The sequence below is a fragment of the Bos indicus genome, chromosome 20 (genome assembly GCF_029378745.1).
Source record: "Bos indicus isolate NIAB-ARS_2022 breed Sahiwal x Tharparkar chromosome 20, NIAB-ARS_B.indTharparkar_mat_pri_1.0, whole genome shotgun sequence".
In the NCBI taxonomy this organism is placed as follows: Eukaryota; Metazoa; Chordata; class Mammalia; order Artiodactyla; family Bovidae; genus Bos; species Bos indicus.
Genome location: NC_091779.1, coordinates 58,382,240 through 58,390,942, shown reverse-complemented (window position 1 = coordinate 58,390,942; position 8,703 = coordinate 58,382,240).

Genomic DNA, 8,703 nt, shown 5'->3' with positions numbered 1-8,703 from the left:
ATGCAGAATCTTAGTTCCCTGACCAGGGATCAAACCCATGGTCTCTACAGTAGAAGTGCAGAGTCTTAACCACTGGATTGCCAGGGAATTCCCTTGTGTCATGTTTCAGATTCCACATAGAAGTGATATCATATGGCATTTGTTTTTCTCTTTCTGACCTACTTCACTTGGTGTGATAATCTCTGCGTCCGTCCTTGCTATGAATGGCATGTTTTGTTCTTTTCTGTGCCTGGATAGTATTTCACTGTGTCTCTGTACCACATTGCCATCCGATCACCTGTTGATGGACTTTCAGGCTGTTTCTATGTCTCCGCTGTTGTGGATGTCGCTGCTATGAACACTGGGGTGCATGTATCTTTTCGAATTGTAGTTTCATAGGGACATATGCCCAGGAGAGGGATTGCTGGAGCATATGGTTACTCTGTGTTTAGTTTTTTGAGGAATCTTCAGACTGTTTTCCATAGTGACTGCACCAACTTAAATTCCCACCAGCGATGTAGGAGGGTGCCCTTTTCTTTCTGGAGTTTTTTGACATGTCATCAGGCACAACATAAATTTATATTTCAAAGTCTGCCACAGAAATTGATTATAGATAAACAGGTCTTGAAGCAAATCTCAGACAAGAATATCTATAGTCTTAAGAGCAATCAGTGAGTATTATTTACATTATGAATTTAATCTTTCAAAAACTTGTGTAAAAGTAACACAGTATGGCAGAAACTAAGAAGGAATTCAATCACTAACATGACCCTTCTTGACATTTTGGATATTTGTGGTAGTTCACTACTTATCCTATGCACAGTTTGTATAGATGGATTTACAATCTGATGTCTTATTTCCTAAACTCTAAGTTGCTTCCATGTGCTTTAAAGTGTTAATATTTATAATCAGAATGGCTGTTTATTAGATTGCCTGTCGAACATGCCCTAATCTGTTGTGCAAATTGTTCCAGCTCTAGTCACTGGGAGCTCTTTCTGCTTGGCTCCTGCGTCCCTTTGACATATCCCTGCGTGTGTTTGTTTTGGACTTGCTTACTTTCTGCTCCTAAAGATGCTTCAGGTTCATCTCGTGTTTTCCCCACCCCAGCCATTTCTCTAAGGCATTCTGGTTCCTTTCATTGGAGAATGTTTATTTAGAAACAAAGACCTTCATACTAGTTTCACTGACTTTTAAAGAAATGTTTATTTACCTACGTGGCTGCATCGGGTTACAGCACGCAGGATCTTCGTTGCGGAAAGGGCTTGGTTACCCCAGAGCACGTGGGATCTTAGTTCCGCAACCACCACCCCTGCCTTGCAAGGCAGGTTTTTAACCACTGGACCATCAGGGAAGTCCCTCACTGACTTTTATCTAATGTAAGAGGTCCTGCAAACCCAAGTGATACTGACCATTTTCCTGATTTGTTGTATAGGACATAATAAAGATAAGAGGAGAAATCCATTAAGAACAGAAAGAAAAAAAACATTAAAGAGGAAGGCTGATGATGACACAGTTAAAATACCAGATTCGGCCGTGTCTAAAGCCAGAATCTTTAGACAAACCAGTCCATCCTAAAGGAAATCAACCCTGAATACTCATTAGAAGGACTGATGCTGAAGCTCCAATACTTTGGCCACCTGAGACGAAGAACTGACTCATTAGAAAAGACCCTGATGCTGGGAAAGATTGAAGGCAGGAGGAGAAGGGGACGACAGAGGACGAGATGGCTGGATGGCATCACCGACTCAATGGACGTGAGTTTGAGCAAGCTCCAGGAGTTGGTGAAGGACATGGAGGCCTGGCGTGCTGCAGTCCACGGGGTCGCAAAGAGTCGGACACAACTGGGCGACGGAACAACAACAACAAAAGCCAGAAGCAACCCAGATGTGTTAGTAACATGAGCCATGAATTCCCTTTTTTGTTAACGGCAATCTGAGTTATGTCTGCGTCACTCCTAACTGCAAGAGTCACATACTTAAATAAAAATAACTTGCACAGGTTATTCAGTGTGGTTCTGTTATAAATCAAACAGGGGGTCTGATGGCAACCAGTGTGCCCAGAAAAAAAACTCTCTACAAAACTCTATTTTGGTCCAGTCTGTACTTTTTTCTCTATGCTCCAGACCCCTGGGTTTGCGGGGTGAAGGAGGGGGGTATCTCCCCTCTTCACAATGTGGAAATTCTGTGTCACGTCCCAGGTAGACCCAGTGAGCATCCTCTTAACAGTGAGGGCATAGGGCATGGCCACGAGCCCAGTATTTTGTCGGCTGCAGTGTTACCTAAATTTAGAAAATGTGTTTTGCCATCACAAGAAAATCACCAGGCCATGCTTAAACTATAGATGACCCCCACTGGGATGCTTTCTAATAGCTGGTTATTGTATTTTCTGCCCTGTTTTGCAGACGCTGTATGGCATAATAGCAATGCCCATCTGGACAATTCCAGCCTGCACAACTCCCACCAGCCTTTCCAAGCTCCAAAAGCTCGGTAGAAACAGTGCCCAGAGCTCCTCCTGGTATCATAACTGCTTACCAGTAGGCAGTCCTAAGAAGCGATGCCACAGATGACATCACAGAACTACTTCTCAGTTTTCTTTCAATGGCCAGAAGGCTGGGGGTGGTGAGTGCCCTAGCAGATCTACAGAGACAGCTTGTCCTGACCACAGGAATAAACCAGAAGCTTCTAACAGGGTGGGAGTGGGGAGTGGAGTCCAGGGCAGCATGGGGTCAGTGAGGACTCTTCACTAGCTTCATACAAAATCTATTTTTGATCCCTGGCTGAAAGGGAAAGATTGGGACTAAGCAATGTCTCCCTCCAGGGCTAAGCACACAATGACACATGTTAGAAATTCCAGTCCTCATTCTGGGGTCTCACGTTACTAAGGGTCAGAGTGATCAGTAGCTAACTTTTGGGTGTGGGCAGTGGTGGAAGGGTGGTCCCTTGTTTCCCTGTGATTATAGTCTGGGGGTCAGTACGGCTGTCAACGCCTGGTCGCCTTGCTGGGCTGCCCACAGCGCTTTCCTAGGGGCACAAGAGGAAGATAGAACATTCCAGACAGAGGCAGGGCTCCCGTCACCCCTGGCTTGTTGACTTCTCCCTCAGCAACTCGGAAACGAAACGTTTCCATCATTATGATGTAACGAGGAAGCTGTTTTTTTGAAATCCTGGCTGATAAATTCTCCTCTTGGTCCCCCGGGGTTGTTTCTCTTCTTCCTTCTCCTTCTTCTGGCAGCCTGGCCTTCAGGAGACAAAAAAAAGAGCAGAGATGAGGCCAAAATAGGGAAGAAGGCCGATGATAAGAGAAGTCCCAACAGACTCGAAGGGGGAGGAGAGTTTACTGCTTCTTGGGATCAAAATCCCAGGGGGACAAGGATGAATCGAAACACCAAGTTAGGGGAGGGAAGCGAGGCAGGAAATCCCCGAGCAGAATTCTGGCTCTGGCCTCCCCAGGGGCAGCCTGGGCAGAAGACCAAACGCCGAGGCTTGTGTGGGTATTGGGCTGCAGCCAACCTCCATCAGACCGATCAGAAGCTCAGCCTGGGGCACTCGTGTAGCCAGTCCCCACGCCTGCCAGGGCCCTGCTCCCTGCCAGGAGAGGAGGGACGCATCCAGACAGAAGGGTCTTTCTTTCTCTTTAGTTGCTAAGCCGTGTCCAACTCTTGCAACCCCATGGATTGTAGCCCACCAGACTCCTCTGTCCATGGAATTCTCCAGGCAAGAATCCTGGAGTGGGTTGCCATTTCCTTCTCCAGGGGATCTTCCTGACCCAGGGATCGAACCTGGGTCTCCTGCACTGCAGGCAGATTCTTTACTGACTGAGCTACGAGGGAAGCCCAGATGGAAGGGGAGAGTGCCAACCCACGTGCTTTTGCGTGATGGCAGGAGGACCTGGGAGCCAACACCGAGACCCAGCGGGCCCGCAGAACAAGAGGGCGAGGACCAAGACCCAGGGCAATGCACACCAGCTCTGGCCCCAAGCTCCAGGCAGGGCTGGACACGAGGGAGCCTCTGGCATGCAGTCATTAACCTGTCTGTCTGCCAAGGAGACAGTGAGAACATGGAGAAAGGGTCATGGAGACCCCTGGGCTCCTGCTGCACCCCAGAACCCCATCATTTTGAAAGGGAGAAGAAAGAGAATGCTCCCAAGGAGGAAGGCACGGCCCTGGTGGAAACTAGAACTTCCACTTAGCATCTACCTGTAAGGAGTGTGAGTTAACCCCGGCGAACTTCATTCTGAGAAGAAGCCGCATCCCTTTCATGAGTTCTGAACTTAGCCATCAGCAAATATGGATCGCATGCCTACTGCAATGTGTGTGCTGGCAAGAGAGACCAAGTTCCCACCCTGGTGTGGCTTAGATCCTTGCAGGGGGAGATGGAAATATACTCACTATTTGGGAAGATGAAAGAAGAGCTTTTATGGGCTGTGTTGGGTCCCACCCCCAAATTCATACGCTGATGTCTTAACCACCAGTACTGCAAACGCAACTGAATTTGGAGACAGAGCTTTTTTTTCTTAAAAAAAAAAAAAGATTTATTTCTTTTTGGCTGTGCTGGGTCTTTGTTGCTGCGTGCAGGCTTTTTTCTAGTTGTGGCATGTGGGTTTCTCTTGTAGATCACAGGCTCTAGGGAGTCTGTCTCTCTGAATCTGATCACTCTTGGTACCTAATGTAAGTAGAATCACACAGAATGTGTCCTTTTGTGACTGGCTCTTTTTCACTTAGCATAATGTCTTCAAGGTTCCTCCATGTTGCAGCCTGGGTCAGAGTGTCCTTGCTTTTAAAAACAGTAATTGTCCATTGTCGTGTATATCACACTGTGGTTATCCAGTCATCTGTTGATGGCTAGTTGGGCTCTTTCCTCCTTTTGGCCATTGTGAATAATGTCTCTGTGTACATGAATGTGCAAATATCTGAGAACTTGCTTACTTTTCTTTTGGATATATATACCCAGAAATGAAATTGCTGGATCATATGGAAGTTCTCTGGAGAAGGGAATGACTACCCACTCCAGTATTCTTGCCTACAGAATCCCACGGACAGAGGAGACTGGCGGGCTACAGTCCATGGAGTTGCAGAGTGGGACACAACTGAGCGACTAATGCTTTCACTTTTCATGGAAATTCTATTTCTGAATCATATGACAAAAATAGAATTTCATATGAATTGTACGAATCATATTCTGGGGTTGTTTTTTTTTTGAGGTGAGCTCTAAGTTCTTGAAAGCTAAGATCCAGCAAAATGTTAGGTACACGGTTTGTTTTTCACTGTGAGGGTTCTACTTATTAAAAGCAATGGTGTCCTCACCTGGGCTTGCATGACAAACCCAACACATATCAGGGCAAGGATTCTCACCTTCCTAGGGGGACCATCGGTCCCCAAAACACTCATTTTAAATACTCTACATAAAAATGCTTTTATTTATGGAACACAATTATACCCAAATGCTACATCCTAGCTTAATAAATCTTAATAAAAATCTCCTTTTTGAAGATACTCTTATTTATTGTATGTTTTGCCTATAACTTCTAGCCAAAAACAACAACAAAATTTATGGGTTTTATTTATGATGACTCAGTTCATTGTTGTACTAAAGAGTAAATTATAGCCCTTGGAAGAAATGACAGCCAAGTGATGCAGTGAGACTGGGTAACTGTGGTCTGTTCATCCTGTTTTACATGCCCAGGGGGTGTGCACATTTTTGTTAATCTATTTATATGATCATCTCATAAATGGTGGCCAGCTTAATAGTAGTCGTCTAATTGTCACTGACTCACCTCCGGCCACTAACCTGGTGATGCCTGAAAAATTACCCATAAGAATGTAAACTATATCCAAGCTTTAGCCCACTTTCTAAACAGAGAATCTGCCCACCAGAATCACCTGGAAACGTTAGCCTAGAGAAACCTCAGTCCCATTCCAATCTGCATCTTAGAATCTCTGGGCCTGGTGGCCTGGAATCTTGTTTTCCAAAAGCCCCTCGGATGATTCCAGTTTGGGAAGGATTTAAACGAAAAGAGCTTATAAAATACAGTTCCAGTCCTTTCGGGGTAACTGGAATAACATAGTGTTTAAGTCTGGTTTTTCTGCATTATAGGAGCTACTACTGCCCAGGGTGATTCCCTGGATGTCAGAAAACCACACTGAGGATTAACCTGACAGCCAAAGAGCCTGAGAACAAGACGCCTTACATCAGCCGGCAAGTTGTTTTGCCCTTTAGGACATTCTCCATCCATCACTTTGTACCCTGGCTCAAGGGTCAGCATGAGGGTCAGAAAGGCCTGCAGGGATCCTAATGGCCAGCCCCGGTTAGGGACTGATTTGCTGGTCTCCTCCTTTCCCACACAGAAGCCTCAGTCTGCCCCCTGGGATGCTGCACTTTTATACTGGCTGGGGGAGGGAGAAGAGACCCCTACTCCCAGGACCCCGCCTAGCTCCCTTCCCTGGGTGTTGCACCTTGACTCTTGCCTTTCCTCTTCTTCACCAGCAGAGACTGAAGAAAAAGTCCGTGAGGCTCTCCCAGGACAATAACTACACAGTTGTTGAAGTTGTTCAGTCGCTCAGTCATGTCTGACTCTTTGTGACTGCATGGACTGCAGCACGCCAGGCTTCCCTGTCCTTGACTGTCTACATGGGGAACTCAGTGATTGTCAGACTCTCCCTGTTTATATTCAAGCTGCCTTCGAATGACAGAAGCTGCCTGTTGCCCCTGACCTTCCAGCTGTTGCACAAGTGAATTTCCACCAGAAAATCCTCGGATTGCAGTTAGGACTATCTCAGCAGTTCTAAATTTCAACGCTTTCATTTATAGAGATTTGGAGGAAAGCCCTTCAGAAAAATACTTAAAGGGCTTTAGAATGTGTGCATGTTTCTGCTTCTGCACACTGATGGTTTGAGTTTTGTCTTTATATATGGAAGGGCTCCAGTTGCCCATAGGAGGCAAGCCATAGGAGGTAGGCAGCGGGCAGAAGAATGAGTCTGGGGAGTGAACCCAGTTTGCCATAACAAGCCTGAAATCGACCAAAAAAAAAAAAAAAAGAAGAAGCTGAATTTCTATGGTCACTGACAGCTGTCTGTTACTATTTTGTTTAAGGAAGCAAAGAAAGAAAAAAAATTTTTCCATGCTTGACTCTAGGGGTACTCAGCAATAGGACAAGGTAACACTTATTCCATGATCTGTTTCTTCTTTCTGAGTGGCTGCTGAAATGTTTTATGAGACTTGGCTTCAAAGCAAACCAGTTAGAGCTGATGAGTGCCCAGGGTGGTGAACTCAGTTCCTCTCTGGTTTCCTGTGGGCCCTGCGGGCGAGCCTGTCGCTGGAACTGCTACCTGCTATAAAACTAATCTGAGGTCCTTCATCTTGGCCTTGTGTTTTTAGTCGGAGGTAATTAGGGTTCTTTCCTGCCCCACCTGCCCTTCTGCTCTGTTTGCCCAAACTGCTCCCGGGGCAAACAGCAGATGGTAGGGGTTGAACCAGTAGCTTCCCGGCTACGGGGCAGGTGAAGGTGAACTTGCTGCCATGTGGGACCCGGAATGGGCGTGGACAGGCTTACCAGCAGTTCAAGCTGCCAACCCTAGAGTAAAAACCACAGGAAACTTGGGTTCTACCCCCTCTTCATTCAGAGTTCATTCAGGAGATGGCTGCCAACCATCCCCTGGAACCGAAGCCTGTTCCATCCTAAATGTGTCTGAAATGTGAGCTGCTGAGAAATACCTTGACCTGTAAGTGGGTCAGGAAAGCAATGAACTAATTTACAATTTCTCTTTAGTTCTTCACAGGGATAAAGAAGACACGTGGAAGGTTGAAAAGGAGTAGAACAAGAGAATCAAGTAAGCAAAGAGCCGTGATCCACACAAAAAAGAAATGGCTGTTAGGTGAGTGATGGAGGTGTTAGCTGATGCTATGGTGGTGATCTACTGCAGTGTATAAATGGATGAAATCAACACACTGTACACTTTACATTTAAATAAGGGTGTATGTCAATTATATCTCAATAAGTTTGGAAAAAGAGGAGAGGAGAAGAAAAGGGATGGGGTAAGGGAGACTGTGGGACTCCCCTCCCTAAACGATCAAGGCTCCAGGTGTCTTTGAGCTTCACTTTGTGGTGAAAGTGAAAGTCACTCAGTTGTGTCCAACTCTTCGACCCCATGGACTGTACATAGCCTGCCAGACTCCTCTATCCCTGGAATTCTCCAGGCCAGAATACTGAGTGGGTAGCCGGTTCCCTTCTCCAGGGGATCTCCCCAACCCAGGGATCGAACTCAAGTCTCCCACATTGCAGGTGGATTCTTTAGTCTCTGAGCATGTGGCACCAATTCAAATATTGATTATTTTATCCACAACAGTTTTTATTTTTCAAGATAATGATTTAGAGAGAGATATGTGTAATTCTTGACCATGTAATTCACTGACCATGCTCAAAAAAAGGCCAAGCTTGAGACCAGTAACTTGCAGATTCGAGAGACTGTAGCTAGGAGATTAAGTACTTCTGGAGTCCCATATCCTCATACACTCCCTATGTTCGTCTTTGGCCTTAAATTGAAGCCAGTTCCTTAGATCTAGCAGCATTATCTGAGATACTAGGAGTCAAGAAGGCTTCCAAATGTAGAACACAGGATTTGTTTACATTCATTTCAGTTCAGTTCAATCACTCAGTCATGTCTGACTCTGCAACCCCATGGACTGCAGCATGCCAGGCCTCCCTGTCCATCACCAACTCCTGGAGTTT